The sequence below is a fragment of the Pipistrellus hanaki genome (assembly GCF_964339955.1).
Source record: "Pipistrellus hanaki genome assembly, chromosome: 19".
NCBI lineage: Eukaryota > Metazoa > Chordata > Mammalia > Chiroptera > Vespertilionidae > Pipistrellus > Pipistrellus hanaki.
In genome coordinates, this window is record NC_140521.1 from 16,480,846 (window position 1) to 16,502,104 (window position 21,259).

Consider the following 21,259-nt stretch of genomic DNA (forward strand, 5'->3'; position numbering starts at 1 on the left):
CAAAAAAAGCTATGAGGATTCCCTTGAAAAGGAGTAGAACATTGGAATACACCAACAAACAGGGTAATAATCAGTAAGTTATCAAAAGGGTTTGGGGGCTTTGATACCAAGAAGTTTTTCACAATAAATTCAGTCAAATTCCTTAGAAGCAGATACTCTCCCTAAAAATATATATGTATATATGTACACATACAGACATACATACACATACACCCATTCTGCTCTGTCCTAACAAAATAAATTATTTCCCAATCTACTTTATAAAAATACCATAACAGGAATCCCAACAACTGACAAAAGAGAGCACTAAATGGAAAACTGTAGACCAGTGATATTTATGAATACAGATGCCAATTTCTCATTTAAATATTAACTAAATCCAACAGTATATTTTAAATATCCATTCATGACAACTGTTTTTGTGGTTTAATATTGAGAAATCTGGTAATCAAGTCAATATGTAATATTAGCTCAATTGTTATAAACAAAAACAGAAGTCAAACTTCTCAACATTTGCTTAGTTTTTTCAAAAAAGCTTTTAGTAAAATAGAAATTTAAAGACAACTTCTTAGTATGATGAAAAATAGCCATCTTAAACCAATAGCCACTTAAGAGTGAATGGAGCCAAAACCGGTTTGGCTCAGCAGTAGAGCGTCGGTCTGTGGACTGAAAGGTCCCAGGTTCGATTCCGGTCAAGGGCATGTACATTTGTTGGGGGCACATCCCAGGTAGGGAGTGTGCAAGAGGCAGCTGGTCGATGTTTCTCTCTCATCGATGTTTCTAGCTCTCTATCTCTCTCCCTTCCTCTCTGTAAGAAAATCAATAAAATATATTTTTTTTAAAAAAGAGTGAATGGAAAAAACAGGCCAGTTATTACTGTGATTATTTAACACCGTTGTGGAAACCTAGCCAAGGCATTACAGAATGAGACTAAATATAAGGAAGAGAAAAGACAAAATTATAATTATGTGTACTTAGGAAACCCAAGAGAATAAATGGGAAATCTACTGTAACTAATGAGATAATTGTACAATGTTGCTGGATAGGAATTTGAAAACACATCTACCTGCAAATAATCTTTTGAAATCATATAATGGAAAGAAAAAAAAAAAGTAGCAATAACAGAAGCATAGCAGGGGAGCAACATAGGCTAAACAAACAGAAAAAAGCAAGATGTTTGAAAAAATATGCCAAACATAGGAATACAAAACTTAGATAACAAAAAGAAAACAAATATAAATAGTAGTAAGTGGAAGGGCATACCTTATTCCTGGAAAGGGAGGGAGAATAATGTAAAGATATCAATATTTTTAAAGCAAATGCGCATGTATGATGAAACTTCAATTAAAAGCTCAACTTTATTTTTCTTCTTTTGGAACATGACAAAGTACTTTTAAGTTAAGCTGCCATAAAAACTAAGAATAACTCAGAGAATTTTGTTAAAAAATAATAAATAAGACATGCCTTACCAGATATGAAATATATTTGACAAAATCATTATGATTAAGTCAGATGCTGCTGATTAGATAATTGACAGGGGAAAAAACAATTTAAAAAATCTGCTTATAATTAAACTAACATATAAGGTGGGGCAAAAGTAGGTCTATAGTTGTAAGTACATGAAACAGTTTATTCTCATATTATTATGTGATATATATATATATATATATATATATATATATATACATACATACACACTGGATGCATATTAGAGTTCACAGTAGAGAGCCATGCTACAGATTTCTATTTCGGAGTCAGATTTTATTTAGCACAGTGTGTCTGGATGAAATCATGATGGCAGTGAACTTGAAAGAGACAAGTTCACAAACGGAGACCCAGGGTCTGCCCACAGTAAGTCAGGATCAGGAGGAGAAACAAGCAAAAGAGACAGTGAAGGAAGTGCTCATGAGGTAGGAGGTTGTGGGAACCAGAAGAGTTAGTGATCAACTGCGCTGACACATCAAAGTGTATGAAGACTGAAAATTGACCAACGGATTGATTAACAGGAGTCTCATTGATGACTCTAGTATGAGGTGGTTGGGTCAAAAGGTGGAATTTAAAGGCTGACTGTAATGAGCTAAAGGGGGCGGCGGCGGGGGGGTGGGGGATGGGGGACAGAGAGGCCCTAGCCTGTTTGGCTCAGTGGATAGAGTGTCAGCCTGCAGACTGAAGGGTCCCAGGTTCAATTCCAATCAATGCCACATGCCCAGATTTCGGGCTCCATCCCCAGTGAGGGCAGGGGCATGAAGGAGGCAGCCAATCAATGATTCTCTCTCATCACTGATGTTTCTCTCCCTCCCTCTTCTCTGAAATCAATAAAAATATATCTTTTTTTAAAAGATAGAAAAATAAGTCTCTCCCTAGGGACAACTGTCTTTATAAGAGTTTTGTTTCAAAGAGAAACAGAAATATAGAGGGAAAGCTGGGGCTACCAGCAGTGTAAACCATTTGAAAAATAGAATTAAAATAGATCTTCATATTAGTATATACTGCAAAGAACACTGCAGATGGCTTAATGAATGAAGTGAAATGAAGTAAAATTAAAATAGGAAAATATCATAAGAAAATATGGGTGAATAATTATATAACTTTGGGGTGAGAAAGGATCATCTAATCATACGAACAAAAGAAGATAGAAACACACGATGCACAATTTGATTGCAAAATGCTGAAAACACATAAGTAAATAAAAGTCAAATTCTCTAAGTTAAACATGACACAATATATCATACCAAACTACCAGTCTTACTATATGTCAGGAAGATATGTCTACCAATGTCTTTAGAGAAAACCAGCAAAGATCATAGACAAGAAGAAATACAACTGGCTTATTGTACATGTAAAAAAAATACCCAAAATTATTTGTAAATTAATAAATTGCAAACGAGATAAAATTAGATTTTTTTAGCCTTCTTAAAATATTATCAGAAGTTACTAATCTCTAGAATAGTTCTTATACTCAATATTAATACTGCTTGGTTCTTATACTCAATATTAATATTGCTTAACTTATTATTGTAAATGCCCAAAATTACAGATATTGAACTCATATTTCCCAGAATTGCTTAACATGGTAGTAAAACATTTAATATAGTGTTAGGGTTAAGAACACAGAACCCAGAACCAGATTATCCAGTTTCAAATACCGACTCTGCTTACTAACCAAGTCTCCTTAAAGAAGTTATTTAACCTCTTTGGACTGTTGTCTCTTTATCTGCTAAATGGAAAAAGACCTCATGGGGTTATTATTAAAATTAAGTAAATTAATATTTATGAAGTGCTTACAACAGTGTCTAGCACATTAATCATTTATTTAAAAATCAAACTACGTTAAATAAGTAAATAAAATATTCATGCTGTGTTAATTGAAAAAAGTAGGATGCAAAACTATATATTGCATGAGTTCCAATTTGAAAATAGTTTCTACACACACATACATACACAGCAAACATGAAAGAAAATATCTGTGATTCTCTGTGTTAAGATAATCCATTGCTACTCATAGGAAGTAAGCTGTCAATCGAACTGTCTTCACTTCCCAGGTGTTTTGATTTTGGGTATTCTTAAGTTTGGGCAATGTGTCTAGTTAAGTATTTTGTTTTATTTATCTTGCTTGCAAGGGCTTTGTCTTCTTAATTATAAAAAATTCACTCGCAATTTGACTTTTACCTTTCTGCCTTCTGAAACTCTAAATAGACAAATGCTAGACCTATGGATGAAGTCTCTTTCACTTGCCTTTAAGTTTCCCCATATTTTAAACTAGTGACTCAGTGTGCAAAATTGCACATAGTAGGCTGACTACTGCTCCCACTGGAGCTGGAGGAGGTGGGAGTGAGTTGCTACTTCCGCCAGTGAGAGCCAGAGGGGAAGGACCAAGAGGTACTCCATGCATCTCCTGGTGACAGCCCAGCCCACTCTCACACCACCTGCTGTGCATGCAGCCTCCTGCTGATTGGTCATTATATATGAGGGTGTGATGACTATTTGCATATTAGCCTTTTATTATATAAGATTTCCCCACATGTGTAACAAGGTGGGGGGAACCGGTGTGAGCTGGCAGAAACACTGAAGTTTTACATTTTTTGAATGAACAGCAGAGTCTATTGGATACCATGCAAAGTTCTACTAGTCAGTTGTTTGGACCTAAATACTTAATAAGAAATAAATAGGTATTTATTTTGATCTAGAGGTGCTGTAAAAAAAATTACTAAGATAACAAGTGTTCCATAAAGTGAGAAAAGTTCGGAAACTTTTTTGAGGGAGGGAGGGAGGGGAAGTCATTTTCTTTAAATAAGAGTCTTTCATTTCTACCTCAATCTAAATTCCTAATAGTTTTTATCCTTCAATTGAATTTTTACTTTCCATTATGTTTTTCATTTTTAGAAACCTATTTCATTATTTGAAAAATATCACTGGTGAATTTTTATGTCCCTGTGTTCCTTTAAATTCTTTTAGCATAATTATGCATGCACACTTCATATTCTGCATTTGAGAAGTGCGCCACCTGCAGGTTTTGCAGTTAGGTTCTACAATTTATTATGAGCACTGACTTTGTTTCCTGAGGTATATGACGAGCTAAACCCTTTAAAATATTGAGGAATTGCTAGTAATAACTGGGTTTAAAGTACATTTCTTTTTTAAAAATATTTTTATTGATTTCAGAGAGGGAAGAAAGGGGATAAAGATAGAAATATTGATGATTAGAGAGAATCATTGACCAGCTGCCTCCTGTACACCCCCTCCTGGGAATCAAGTCTGTAACCCAGGCAGGTGCCCTTAACCAGAATCAAACCCAAGACCCTTCAGTCCATAGGCCAATGCTCTATCTACTGAAATAAACCAGGTAGGACTCAAGTACATTTCTTTAATGAGGATCTGCATTTGCTTATTTGGATTCTTACCAACCTGGGTTCAATTAAATTATATCTTCTAAATTATGAGACTCACACAGGAACTGGGAGTAATACTTAAACATAGGTGAGGGTGAAATGTGGTTAAGGATTAGCAGAGAAGCTTGTCTTTCTCTTTCCATCCGGAGGCATCTTCCATGCAGGCAGGCATTCGGTCCTCTCCCCCTGCAAGGCAGATTCCTCCCACTCCAGGGCCCTGACTTGGGGCCAGTGGTTCTAGGACAGCATCTGAGTCCCACCTCCCACTCTGCCCAAGTTCTAGGTTTTATCCACTGCCCACATGTGGTCCTTTAAATTCAAGCTCTAGGAAATGAGGGATTGGAAAATGTCCTAGAGCAAAACTGCCTTTGGTATAGCTTCTTTTTGAAGTAATGTGTTTTGTGCTCTTTGAACTTTCCCCTTGCTTTCCTGCCAAATCATTATGCATTTTAAAATATTTGTTTGTTTGTTTTTAATATTTTATTGATTTTTAACAGAGAGGAAGGGAGAGAGATAGAGAGCCAGAAACGTCAATGAGAGAGAAACATCGACCAGCCGCCTCTTGCACATTCCCCACCGGGGATGTGCCCACAGCCAACGTACATGCCCTTGATCGGAATCGAACCCGGGACCCTTCAGTCCGCAGACCGACGCTCTACCACTGAGCCAAACCGGTTTCGGCTTAAAATATTTGTTTTAATATATATTTCCAGTATTTCTAAGGATCTGGAGGGTTCTGGACTGTTAAGCTCACAAATATGAACTATCACATTTACCTATCACACATGATGGATAATAACATATCATTTCTGCCTGGCCAGCATGGCTCAGTGGTTGAGTATCAAGCTATGAACCAGAAGATCACAGTTCAATTCCTGGTCAGGGCACATCTCCAGGTTGTGGTCTTGATTCCCAGTGGGGGGCCTGCAAGAGGCAGCTAATCAATGATTCTCTCTCATCATTGGTGTTTCTCTCTGTCTTGTCTCTTCTCGTCTCTTCTCGTCCTCTTCTCTTCTCTTCTCTTCTCGTCCTCTTCTCTTCTCTTCTCTTCTCTTCTCTTCTCTTCTCTTCTCTTCTCTTCTCTTCTCTTCTCTTCTCTTCTCTTCTCTTCTCTTCTCTCTCTCTCTCTCTCTCTCTCTCTCTCTCTCTCTCTCTCTCTCTCTCTCTTCTCTCTCTCTCTCCCTCCCTCTTCCTTCCTCTCTGAAGTCAATAAAAACATTAGAAATAATGACATATAGGTTTCTACTAAGAGTTCCCACATTCCTTGTGTGAGTATCAGGGCATAATATACCTGGTAGCAAGGAATAGTTGTGAAAATCAAAGAGCTTACATGTGAAAGAAATGGCCCACTCCCACCATTACCTAGCTGTGGGGCCTGAATGAGTTACTAAACTGTGAGTTTCTTCAGGTATAAAGTGGGGATAATAATAGAACAGTTCTTCTGAGGAGCAAGTGTAATACTTCATGCGAAAACCCTTGAGTAACTGAGTAGTCTTAGACTCTTTCCAGTATTATCACCTAGCAATGTGTTTGAGTTGCTTTCTTTTTACTTTGGTTCATTTATACATGGCTTCATTTCTTTTTATCTATACCTAACGATTGTTTGAGTTTTCCAGAGCATCTCCCTAATTTATATAACATCATATTTTTCTGACAGTATATCAGCATTTATTGACTGTTAACCGATAATGCTGCTTCATGATCCAGGCCCCATTATAGTATGTGATGTATCCATCAAGTCTTGTACTGTGATTAGATAGACATGCAGCACAAGAAGGCTGTACTACCTGCCATAGAGAAGCCATGGCCAATAGTGCCGGCAGGTGTCTGAAGAATCAAGAGGTATTGGAGGCCACAGTGTAAATGACTCAATACCATGTGCACTTGAAAAATTGTGGCGCTATCCACAGAGAATTCTCATTGAGACAATTAGTGCCTGGTATTCGTTTCCTTATGAGACCTATCACATGTTACTCAAGTGGCCTCTCTCTTCCCATGTTTTCTAATATCAAAGGTACCCAGAACAGATCACTTTTAAATATTCCAGCATGTCCATACCCCTGCAGTGTTGCTCAACTAGTCACTCTTCGCATCCCTTACTTCTGACACCCACCCACATTCTCTGACTGCAAAATTCTAATTATCCTCAAAGAAACAACTCAAAAATTCACACTATCTGTGAAACAGATCCCCAGGACTTTCCTAAAGAAAAATTCAGCCACTCTATCTCCTTCTTACCCGTCATCCTTTGCACATTATGAAACATGGCTTAAAGCAGTGGTCGGCAAACTCATTAGTCAACAGAACCAAATATCATCAGTACATCGATTGAAATTTCTTTGAGAGCTGAAAACGGACTTCTTGTGCATGGGCCATGAAGTTTTAATCATACTGTACATGTGCACCCACAGGTGGTGTTTTGTGGAAAAGCTACACTCAAGGGGCCAAAGAACCTCATGTAGCTTGCGAGCCACAGTTTGCCAACCACTGGTTTAAAGTATACAATAAGTGGGCCTGAGGACAGGGAAAAAAAATCTACATCTCATACATGGGTACATCCCCACACTCCTACCCAAGAACAAGTCAGTCAAGTCATAGATACTGAGTGAATGTCAATGAATGGAGAGATAAGAGATCCTTTACCCTAAGGGGAAGACCACCTCAAACCGATGAAACTCAAGCTTCATCAGGAAGATGAGCCTGAACCCTCTATGTTTGCCCTTTTACTCATCCCAACTCCCATGACATGACAAGAAAAGTGTAAGACAAGTAAAGAGAAAGCTCATGAGGGCCCTAAGAAAAACAAGGCTTAAAGCACTGGACCAAACATTTTGATGATTCTAGCAGAAAGCAGATAGAATCAGAGTTATGAAAGAAAGTGAAACCAGACCAAACCAAGCTAAAATATATGACTGTCAAAGAGAAGGCTTGTGGAATGAAAAGTCCAAAGAGTGTTAAGTGTAGTTTACAGGAAAACGTGTGCAAAGGGTGGTTTGAGATGCACGCTTAGAGTCACTGAACTTGTGGGCCCCCCCACCACTGTCTTACACCCTTCACGGGGCTCCCCGGTATTTGTACCACTGAAAACCAGCTTGTGTAGGCACTGAACCGAAAAGGAACCAAGACCTCGTAGATGGGCTTGCCCTGGGTGGGAGATACTAATACCCAAATTCAAATCCTGCCTGGCATCTCTCACCCAACACAACAACATGAGCCTTCTCCCATGGTCACGGGAACCAGAACACAGCCAAGAAAACATAGGACCAGCAAAAACAGAAGAAACTTGAAGCAAAAAGAGAAACACACAAAATCAGGACTCACACAATTTGAATAAAACCAACCGAAGGACTTGTATACATGCATATAAGTACAACCAATGGACACAAAACTCTGGGGAAGGAGGGTATGTACAGGAGGGGGGGGCAATGTTAAAATATGTACACATATAATAATATAATAAAAATATTTTTTTAAACCGACACAAAAATTTTAAAAAAATAAGTACATACATAGAGATGAAGACTTTAAATTGTATTTCCATCCTTAGAGTTGTCTTAGAAAATATGAAATCATTAAGCAGAAACTAGATCTTGGGGCAAAAAAAATATATATTCTTCAAAGTAAAATAAATACGAAGATCACAGCATAATGGAGATAGCAAAATAACTTCAAAAGCTGGAAAATCAAACTATAAATTTCTCCTAGAAAACAAAATAAATAAGGCAAAATCAAGAGACAGGGCAAAGAGCTCTGGGAAAGAGAAATAAATGAAAAAAGAAAAAAATAACTGAAGAAATTTGCTTGGATTTGAATAAACACATTTTTTTTTTCAGATTGAAAAGATTTACCTTGTGCCAAAAGGTTGAGTTTTAAAAAAGGCCCATAACTTAAAACATCCTGGTGAAATGTGAGAATATTATACATAAGGAAAACTCCTTATAAGTTCCAAAGAGAAAAATATTAGATTACTTACAAAGATATGGGGATTCAATTTATATGTTACTTCTCAACAGCAATACAGGGATATAGAAGAAAATGTTCCAATGTTCTGATTTTGCACCGAGATTCAATACCCTGTCAAACTTGCATTAAAAAAAATATGTAGAACAAAATAAAGACTTCTGGTTCTGCAAAATATTGGAAATGTTGCCACCCACAAATACTTCTGAGAAAAAAGAAAAGGAGAATCCAATAAAAGAAATAACAAAACCAATGAATAAAAGATGAATAAAAGAAATCACTAAAAGTTAAGTTTAAATAATTGGTGACACATGATGTTTTAAAAATGTATAAAAGGACCATCTGGAACTAAAGTCCCAGATGTTCTCAACAGTCGTGTCTGCCAGTGAGAGTAGTGGGAAGTGTAAAAATACTAAAACTTTTATTCTTATATAAGAGGAGATCTAGATACTGTAGCTGTTGACAGAATTGTTAAAAGTTTTAAAGGTATATGTGCAATGACTAGAAGAATAGGAATAGGTTCATAAATTCTGAATTGCTAGGAAGAAAATGTAAAGGAACAAAAGTATTTGTAAAATCAATTCAGTAAAGGGTGAGACAGAAAGAAACAATAAAACAGTAAAATTAACGTATATCAGAAATCACCAAGAAGAGGACATAACGTTCAGAAATATTTATGCACCCACATAGGAGCAACTAAATACATATATCAAGCAAATAATAACATAAATACAGAGAAATTGGCAGTGTAATAATAGGAGATTTTAACTACTCAGTTACATCAATGAAAAGATCATACAGATAGAAAATCAAAAGGGAAACAGCCTTAAATGATAGGTTACATCAAATAGAATTAATAGATGTATACAAAACATTTCATCCAAAAACTGCAGAACACTTTTTTTTTTTTTCAAATTTACATGCATCATTCTCCAGGATAAATCATATGTTAGTCCACAAATAGCACTCAATAATTTCAGGATGATTGAAATGATATTAAATATCTCTTCAGATCACAACAATATACTACTTACTACAAGAAGAAAACTAGAAAAAGTACAAGTGCATGAAAACTAAATATGCTACTAAATAACCAATAAGTCAAAGAACAAATCACCGTATTTTCCGGCGTATAAGACGACTTTTGATACGAAAAGAAGTCAACCAAAAATCAGGGGGCAAAAGACCAAAATTGCACAAAAATTACCTGCAGATCTTGACGGCAAAGTAAGTCTTTTCTTTGAAGTGGGGGTAGTCTTATACAGCAAATATAGGCCTAAACCTATGTTTTAACTGTAAAATTAGAGGGTCGTCTTATACGCCAGAAAATATGGTAAAGAGAAAATTTTAAAAATACATTTTTATAAAAGTAAAAATGAAAATACAAGTATCCAAAATTTATGGGGTGCAACAAAAGCAGCTTTAGGAGGGAAGTTCTTGGCAATATATTTGAGCATGCCTCACAGAACAACAACAAAAATCCCAAAAGCTCTCACTTTACAACATAAGAAACTAGAGATAGAAGAACAAAAATCAAAGTTATAGAAGGAGGAAATAATAAAGATCAGAGCAGACATATACAAAATAGAAACAAAATATTAGTCACTAAAACAAAGAGCTAGTTGTTTGAAAAGATAAATGAAATTTATCCAATCTCATCAAGAAAAAAAAATTTAATAGTGCCCAAATAAATTATAAAAAATAGTAGGAACAATTATATGTCAACAAATTGGAAAACCTAGAAGGGCTAAAAGAACTATCCTCAGAAAATTGTAAGACATTAATAAAATTAAATACTACAAAAATAAATGGAAGAATATGCCATGCTCATAAGTTGGAATGATTAATATTATTAAAATATCTGTAATACCAAAAGCAATCTATAAATTTATCACAACCCTATCAAAATACGAGTGATATATTTCACAGTAGCAGAGTAAATAATCCTAAAGTTTATATAAAGTCACAAAAGACTCTTAGTTGTCAAATCAATCTTGAGACTGATAAAAATTGTTGGTATTTCTCCCTGATTTCAAACTGTAATGCAAAACTATAGTAATCAAAACAGCATGGTACTGTCACAAAAACAGACAGATCAATGGAACAGACTATAGAGCCCCAAAATTAACTTACACTTATACTGTCAATCTATGACAAAGCAGGAAGGATATACAATGGAGAAATAATAGTATTTCCAATAAATGTGTTAAGTACACTTTACAGAACTATGCAAAAAAAAAAAAATCTGAATTGCTTTCTTACACCATAAACAAAAACAAACTCAAAATGGATTAAAGACTTAAATGTAAGACCTAAAACTATAAAACTCCTAGAACACAAAAGCATTAAGCTATGAAATTGGTCTTGGGTAGTTTTTGGATTTCTCCCTGAGCAAGGGCAACAAAAGCAAAAATAAACAAATGGGATTACATCAAGCAACATTTTTCTGGCAAAGGACACAACAAAATGTAAAGGCAGCCTACTGAATAAGAGAAGATAATTACAAATGACATGTCTGATAAGACATTAATATCCAAAATATATAAAGAACTCATACAACTCAACAACAACAAAACACTCAAGTTTAAAATGTTCAGATGATCTGCATAAACACTTGTCCAAAGACATACCAATAGCCAACAGATTTATGAAAAGATGTTCAACATCACTAATTATCAGAGAAATGCATATTAAAACAATGAGATATCAGCTCACAGATGGCTACCAGCAATAAATCAACAAATATCAAGTGCTGGCTAGGGTGTGGAAGAGAAAAGGGAACCCTCGTATATTTTGGGTGGGAGTATAATATGGTGTTGCCACCATGGAAAATATTATAGAGGCTCCTCAGAAAAAAAATTTTTAAAAGCTATCATATAAACCATCAATTTCACTTCTGGACATTTATATGAATAAAATAACATTAATTGAAAAAGGTGAAGGGGAATAAGAGGTACAAACTTCCAGTTGTAAAATAACTAAGTCACTAGGATGTAAAATTGCACAGCACAGAGAATATAGTCAATAATATAATGTCTTTATACAGTAACAGATGGTGATTACATCTTAAGATATAAAAATCACTGTTATATACCTGAAATATAATGTTGTATGTCAACTATCATTTGATTAAAAAATAAAATAATAAATCTTGTTCATGCACATATATACACACACCCACACACACACACACCTTCACTATAAAATGCATTAGGGGGAAAATGCTTAAGAATAGCATGGTAATTTTGAAAGAGAAAAACAGAAGTCAATTGGTCTGTCAGTTTACTAACCATCATATTAAAAAAATGGGCTACTGTAATAAAAACAAATGGAGTGTGGATTGTAAAAAATGGAACAAAATTTGAGGACTGAAAAGAGATCCTTGGATAGAAAGGCATTAAAATAATGATACGATATAGAGGTGCCATTTCAAGTAAGTACAGAGAAGATGTGATATCCGGGGAAGTGCTTTAAAAATCCTATATAATAAAGAGCTAATATGCTAATTAGACCAAACTGCAGTATAACTTTCCGGAATGACTAGTGGGCAGGGGGCGGGGCCAGCAAGTCTGCACCTCCAGGCCAGCCATGGCTGTCCCAGCTGCAACAGAGGCAGCAGGAGAGATGGTGGTGAGGTCCAGGCACCTCCACAGAGGCAGGAAGGGGCATGACCATGATGCCTCAACCTCCCATGGCCCCTCCCCTGGCCATCCCAGCCCCATACCACCACAACCACCAGTGGGTGAGAGAGGGACAGGGCCAGTGCTAAGGAGCAGTGAGCCTGGCTTCTGGTTGAGTGGCACTTCCCCCACAACCCCCAGTCGGCAAGAAGCAGCGGTGGTGGTGAGAGCCTCTCCATCCGCAGCAGGCAGTAAGGAACGAGGGGTCCTGGACTACGAGAGCCCGAGACTGCAAGAGGGATGTCTTAGGCCCGATCCCCGTGGGGTCCTGAACCCGCCAGGGGTCTTGAACTGTGAGAGGGCACAGGCCAGGCTGAGGGACCAGCCCCGCCCCAGTGCACGAATTTCATGCACCTTAAGCCTCTAGTAAAATATAAAGGTACGAACTCTATCTGACACTATATGCAAGCAACAAATTTTAGAATTTAAAAAAGATTATAAAGCCAAGTATTTTTAAGACAATCATTAAATATGATTTCCCCAAAAACATCCTATTTGGGGAGGGATCCCCAAAAGTCACATAACTCCCAGTGAAAAAGTCAGACCTATTTGATGAAAGAAAAAATGTAAACTTCTGTAACTGTACTGGAGTCTATGCAATACTACAGGCCGTAAGAATAATTCTGAGAAACACTTCCAACACATCAGACTGAAGTTTAACACTTCATGTAATGCACAGATGTACATGAAAAGCACTTCCAGATTTTTAAGAAAAATTAAAGAGCCCATCGAATCACAAATTATGTCAAAAACATTTCTTAACAGTATTTCCAGTGGCTGGTAAATATATGAAAATGTATAAGCCTTAACCAGAATCAATAAAATGCTACTATTAATAATAAATATACTGAATAGCTGGTGAGTGCTTGCTACTGGCCAGCCACTCTTTAAGGTTCTGGCTTGCACTAATTATCTAAGCCTTACACTTGACTTTGAACCAAGCCAGTCTAACTGTCAAAACCAGTTCACTACCCTGCCATGCTTATTTTTTTATTATTATTATTCTTAAACTGGTATAATCCTATTTAAGAGATGAATAGTCTGTGTTAGTTAGGGTATGGAAAAAAAATTATTCTTAAACACTCTTGGTGGAGGTATAAATGGATCGTATGGCAAACTCTTGAAAAGCATGTTAAGCCATATTGTTTGACCCGAAATTCCCCTCCCAGGAATCTCCCCTTAAGGATCAGCTAGCGCATGAGAACATATTTAAATATGAATTGTATAGCAGCGTTATTTGTAAGAGTAGAAACACACACTTAATGTGTACATCAGTGAGTATGCTGCAGGTAAAACCATTTGAGGGATATGTACAACAAAATGGCATTCAGCCTTTAATAAAAGGAAAGTGGTTTTATATGAACTGATATGAAATGATTACAAAACTTATTGGCACACTGTTTCTTGGAAAAAGAAAAAAAAAAAGCAAACTGCAGAAACAGACCCATTTGTTTTTTAAAGAATGAAGAAGCTGATGTGTGGATGTAATTTCTTAGAGAAAAGGATTAGAAAGATTCACGCCATGCTGCTTTCACTATTACAGTGGTTTCTGCCGGAGAGAGGAACAGATGTGAGTTGGGTTGGAAGGAGATAAACTTTATTATATTTAATATCAATAGCTATTCCTTGAGACTTTCACAATGACAAAATGCTCATGGAATGAAAACAATAATAAAATAAATAAATAAAAGTAAATAATGAAAGTGATACAATTGTGAAACTGAATCCACAGCAAACACAGATAATAAGATGCAAACTTGGGGCACCATGGCATGGCCATGGTGGCATGCACCACCCCAGTCCAGGGTCATGGCAAGCATAGTCAGCACCTGGAATATACATATGATCCATCATTCTCAAGGTCCAGGGTTAACTTATTTTTTTAAGAGCCAAAATTAATCTTTTATGCAAACTTCACATTCGCCACCCTGGCCAGTGTGGGCCAGTGGTTAGAGCACCATTTAGAGCAACAGAAGGTTGCGGGTTCAATTCCTAGTCAAGGGCATGTACCTGGGTTGCAGGTTCGATCCCCAGTCCCGGTCAGGGTGCATGGGGGATGAGTCCAATAGATGTGTCGATCTTTCTCTCTCCTCCTCCTCCTCCCGCCCCACCCCCCTTCCACTCTCCTTAAAAATCAATGGAAAAATTATCCTCACTCCTCCAGTGAGGGTGACTTTATTTTAAAAAGACAAAACTTTTTATCTTCCTATTTAAGGAAAGAGTTGGGTTCTATGCTGGGTGTGGTGTCAGGAGGGGCAGGGCAGAGGGTTGTTAGTTTTTGTGTTTTTTATCATGCCGGATCATTTTGGTTAGATTTCTTGGCAATTCATCCTGGAATTTTCAGATTCCCTCTCATTTTGTCAACATAAAGCTGCATCCTTAACACAAGACTGATCCTGGGTTAATTACACAGACAGATTCGAACAGGGGCAGCTGTGGCAGGGACAATGTCAGGTTAATGTTCAATTTTCCTCATTAAAATGTGCACAGCATTGCTCCTTGCAGTCCATCAAGACTCACCGCATTGCATCCTGGGTGAAGAGAACTGGCCTCCCTGAACATCAGTAACCAGGCCACTGCCCTTTCCTGGCAGCGGTTAACACCCATCACTCCCTCCGGTCACCGGTCTTCCGCATCAGGACCAGGCAGCTCTGAAGTGGGTTCAGCCTTGCGAGTGGATCACTCCTTTTGTCAGAAGCAGGAGTTCAAGGTTGCTGAGCCCCTGTCCCAGTCACTGCACTGCCTATCAGTGTGAACACATACAGTACGCACCCTGGATTTAGAATGGGAGCCTTGCATGTCTCTTTAACATGTCAATACCATGCAACATGCCTGAGACTCAGAAGAAGAGACTCACACCACCTAGACGCCAGCTTTTCTCTGTCTGCAGTGGGGACCTCTGGGAAGGAGGAAGATGCATATAAGTGGTTCCTTTTCACAAGTAGAGGCAGCAGAGGAGAGAGGCGTGAGCAGGCCTCAGCCCTCCCCGTGTCTCCCGCACACACAGCAGGAGAGGAGTGGGAAGCAGAGAGTGCAAAATCTAATATGTTTTCAGAGAGGCGAAGTAATATATCAGTCGCTTACTGGCCTGGAAATAAATAGTTTGCCTGCTCTCAACAAGTTGAAAACCATCAGAGTATAATTTCAAAAGTTAAATACAAATATTAGGTGGGCACATGTCAAAGATTTACTTAACATATTAAGGGTTGAACTGAAAGAATGCGAAGCTGGTTCCTTGAGGGTTTGAAAAAACTGGGTTAGATAGACTAGTATTTAGGGTCTGAGAACAGTGTTAGGATAGGATTGGTACATTAAACCCAAAACTGGTTCAAGTCCCACAAGGCAACAAAGCTATAACTGCTAGGGTTCTCTCTTCTTGCTTTGAACAAGATGAATTCACATTGATAGCAGCTTTATAGAAATCAGTATTTACTCTTATAGAGTGATAAAATATTCTTATCAGTACTGAGTAGTAAGTTTAAAAAAAGAAAGACTCACACCTCCAGAGAACTAGGTAACCCTTGGTTAGCCTAATAGACAATATTCAAGCTTGACATTAAAAAACATTCAGTCATCCTTTGGCCTGTTTCAAAGTTTGGGAAATCTTTCTTACACAACTATATCCATGGTAGTTTTGGGATGGTAGAGAGATATTAGCATATTTATCTATATAGAACTAGAGGCCTGGTGCACAAAATTTGTGCATGGGAATGGGGGTCCCTCAAGTTGGCCTGCACCCTCTCCAATCCGGGACATCCCTCTCGAAATTCAGAACCACTGGCTCCTAACAGTTCACCTGCCTGCCTGCCTGCCTGATTGCCCCTAATGGCTCTCCCCTGCTGGCCTGATCACCCCTAACTGCCTCTGCCTAGGCCACTGCCACTGTGGCTTTGTCTGGAAGGATGTCCGGAAGATGTTCAGTCTACTGGTCTAGATATTACCCTTTTATTAGTATAGATTACGAAGTGCTATTTCCTAAATGTTTGCATCTCCCACAGATTTGAAGTCCTTAATCACAATGTGATGGTGTTTGGAGGTTTTGATAGGTTGTGAAGGTAGAGCCCCATGAGATGAGATTAAGAAGAGCTTTGGATTCTATGCTGGATCTCCCTCCCTCCCTCCCTCCCTCCCTCCCTCCCTCCCTCTTTGACTTTCCAGCTTCCAGAACTATGAGAAATAAATGTTTGTTGTTTAAGTCTGTCCATTCACTATGATATGTGTTATGGCAGCTGACTAGCCAAAACCACAGATTAGGGGACACCAAGTGAACATGATATCATTTTTCTATCTCTACACATGTAGGTCAAAATGCAAGACATCAGTGTTGTTTACCGTTTAAGGACAATTGTCTGGTATAAATAATGCAAATAATGCTTTTATGAGTTTTTGTGTAGAAGTCTCTTCTTGAACATACACTTTCTCTTTTCTTGCTAGATATCTAGGAGTAGAATTGGTGGCTCATAGGGTAAGTTTATGTCAAAGTTTTATTAAACTGCTAGATTCTTTTTCAAAGCAACCATGCCATTTAACATCCTTACTAGGAATACTGGTATATGAGAGTTCCATTCTCTTCACACCCATGCCAAATCTTGTCAGAGTCTGTCTTTTCTTTTATTATTATTATTATTATTATTATTATTATTATTATTATTATTTCATTAAGGCTTTTATTGCATTTTCCAAAGAAGAATAATGTTAAGCATCTCTGTATGTGCTTCATACCAATCCAAATATTTTCTCTGGAGAAATGTCTATTTAGAGCATTTCTCTCTTTTTAAACATGAATCTTTATGGTATTGAGTTGTAATTTTTCTTTTTATACTCTGTGTACAAGTCTTTTATTAGATGTATGATTTGTAAATATTGTCTAACTGTGGCTTGTCTTTTCATTTATTTTTAATGATATCCTTAGAAGCTTAACTGTTTTAAATTTTGAAAATGTGCAATGTATTTGTTTATGAATCAGATTTTTGGTATATCTAAAAACTCTTTGCCTACCCCAAGATCATGAAGAATTTTTTAATGTTTTATTCTAGTTTAGTAGTATTAATCCTTACACTTAGGTTTACAGTTTTATTATTATTAACTAATATTATTAACTAATATTATTAACTAATATTTGTGTGTAGTGTGAGGCAAAGGTCAAACTTAATCATTTTGCATGTGGATAACCAATAATCTCAACACCATTTGCTGAAAAAGATTATACTTTCCCCATTATATTACCTTGACATCTTTGTCAAAAATCAATAGATAACATAAGGATTTTTTTCCAGACTTCATATTCTTACCCATGAGCATATGAAGTGCTAGAGTTTCTTGATTATGACAGAAGTTACCAGTGTTTTTAACTTCACATCTTGGATCTCATCATTTAAAAATCCGGAAATATAAGAAAGGAAAGTTGTAACCTGCACCTTGTACACACAATTTATAACATCAAGTTGACCGCCATAACTATGATTTATACTGCCAAGATGGTAATACATTAACACATGAAACATATAGTACTGCTGACAATTGTATTAATAACAAAGACCACCTGGGAGCCTACAGCTTTGATAAATTTCTTAGGTTAATACTACTGGTGTGGACAGCTAACAGGTGTTAGTTTATCCTCATGTACAATCCATGTTTAGTGGCCGTATACACATGAGCTAATCCAAGTATAACCAACATTTTTGGTTGCCTAACCATAAATCATTGCCCCTGCCCACTTTGCTAATAGAACCTCATTTTGTTCAGGTGTTGAGAAGCCATATTCTCATAGAAGATGGGTCTCTCTGTGGCCCTAAAAGTTGAACCCCTACTTGGTCTAGGTCATAGATCAGCAAAGGCTTTCTGCATGAAGTCAAATAGTAAAGATTTAAGTCTTTGCTGTCTGTAAGTTCTCTGCAATGACTATTCAACTCTATCACTGTAGCAGAAGAGCATCCAGAGGCAAAACATAAATGACTGCACGAAGCTAAACTTCAATAAAATTTTATTTGTATTGAAGCAACCACTTTATATAAAAACTGCTGTTTGAAATGTTAACCCTACTATTTGGCTTCTGTAAATGCTTGCCTGCTTAAATAATAAGGAAAATAAGGGAAAATAAGACTACTCCCACTTCAGAGAAGCCATTAAACCTTCCCCGGACTAAGTTATCAGTGCTGGCACCAGGCCAGGCCTTTGGTTGTGGTCTCAAGGCCCAGCCCATACGGGCTCTTTAAGAACTTGCAAAGGGGGCCAGAAACAACCCATATTTGGGAGTCTAAAAAGATAAAAACATATAAATAGGGAAAATTCCACCATGTTGGGACCCAGAATTTGAGACATTTTCCTCATGATCCGCGCGTAGTAAATATAACTCCATCTCTCTAAGTATTGCTTGATTCTTCTCCAGTTTCCTGTAACAGTATCAATAGTTAACAGGCAGGATTTGGCCTAGAGACTTTAGTTTTTCAACCTCTGGCCTATTAGTTCCTTTGGGTTGTCATGACGAAGTACTATAAACTGAGTGATTTAAAACAGAAATCTATTCCCTCACTGCTCTGGGGTCCAGAAGATTGAAATCACAGTGCTGAAATGGCCATGTTCTCTCGAAGGCTCTGGAGAAGAATCTTTCCTTGCCTCCTCTAGTTTCTGATCCCCTGGCATTCCTGGCTTGTGGCTACATCCCTCCAATCTCTACCTCTCCCTTCACCCGGCCTTTCACTCTGTGGCTCTCTGCATTCTCTCCTCCTCTTGCTCGAAGAACACTTACTAACTGTATTTAAGACTGACCTTACATCTAGGATGATATCCTATCAATATCCTTAACTAAGTACATCTGTGGAGACCTTAACTCTAGACATATTCTGAGATTCCAGGTGGACATGGATTTTTAAGGGGGCGAGGGATTCTATTCAAACCACTACCCCGAGTCTAGGGCAGTGAGGATAACCCCATTTTCGCTTGCTATCAATAGTCTAACAGCGAGCACACTTCTCACTTCTAGCCAGTGAGACTAAAAAAGCTGTCTATTGAGTGATCTGAGCAAAATCTGTTTCTAGTTAATTTTTTAAAGTGCAAGCACAACTCCTATCCTTTCCTGTCTCTGGGTATAGATGCTTGGAGACTTGATGCTGAGACATAAGACAATCATCAGCAACCCTAAGGGGAAAGCCAGGAGCCATGCAGGGAGGCTAACACCAAGTCTTCACAGACTGAGATGCTGAATTAACCAATGTTCCAGTTTCCCAACTCTGGTCTTCTTGTTATGACAGATTCTGAAACTCTTATTGATTGATTAAGGCATTGACTTCAGGCTTGCTATACTTTCATCCAATCATCCTGAGGATTCCACAAGTTATCCTCGGAAGATAACAACCAGCAGGTACAATAGGTCAGAAAGTTGTTGCCTGCCCTCCGGCAATAGAAGACTGCACCAGTACAAAGCCATTTCTTTTCAAATTTTCTCACACTTTGACACTGACTGGGAGAGCAAAAAGACTATAAGCAATCTTTCAAATTTAATTCTGGTAGATAATGTGGAGACAGGGCAGGAGGGGCCTTGACATACCCTGTGGAAATGGCAACCGTTCTCTGAGGAAAAGGGGACTCTCCAGAACAAAAAAGAAGGGAAGTAAAATGAAAATTATAAAAAAAAAAAAAAAAAAAAAGGTTGATCCTTTCTCCCTGATAACTTTGAGGCAGCAATTCCTGTGTAAGTCAAAACTTCCACAGGGAAAAGGAAAAAGAGAGTATAGTTATAAGCATGGGTGGAAACAGTACACGCAGAGAGTTGGTGGTTAAACGGAAGCTAAAATCATTATCCCGGATGACACGGGGTGATACAGTGAAGTCCCAGGTATGCTGACAAAGAAACATGAGGATCAAAGGGCCAGCCAGGTAAAAATAATAATAATAATAATAATAATAATAATAATAATTAAGCATGAATACATAGTATATATTCTTCTTTAAATAATTATTTATTGTTGAAAGTATTACATATTCCCCCCATTGAACTCCTCCAGCCCACCCCTAACCCCTGTCCTAGGCTCTCACTAAACATTGTCTGTGTCCATGGGCCATGCATATATCATACCATATTTTCTTAAAGTTTTATAATGCATGTGTTCTCTACATTTAATTGAAATGTACCATATATGTGAATGCAAGATGATAAAAATTTCTATCATCTTTATTCTAGGAGTGTTTATTTATTTTTTTTTATGTAATTGGGGGAAAGAGAATAAAAGAATTCAACCCATGGACCCAGACAATAATGTGGTGAAGGCCTGGGGGTGGGGGTGCGGGTGGAGGAGGTCCATGGGGGAGAAAGGGGGACACATGTAATACTTTCAACAACAAAGATCTTTTTTTTAAAGTCATTCATAAAATTTACTTCCGAGAGAATTTTTTAAATCTTTCTTCTTTTTTATAGTGGAAGTACATTCTAGTAGATTAACCTTACAAGGGTAGTAGCTATTAAATCTGGATAAGCACACACACAAGCAATTACCTTCAGTAGGGGGAGGAAACTACCTAATGGCACTGGCCAGTGAACAAAATAGGGGGAAGTTGAGGGAATTTACATTTAAATGAAGAGAATGGAATGGCACCCATTAAGTGTCTGATTTTATGGGCTTTCGCCTAAAGGCTGTCCTAGTCAACACCAAATGGAGTTACTAAAACCTAAAAGAACCTTACTGTCTTATGGAACCAGAAGGTGAAGTTTAAAGTGACCATAGCAACTAGAAG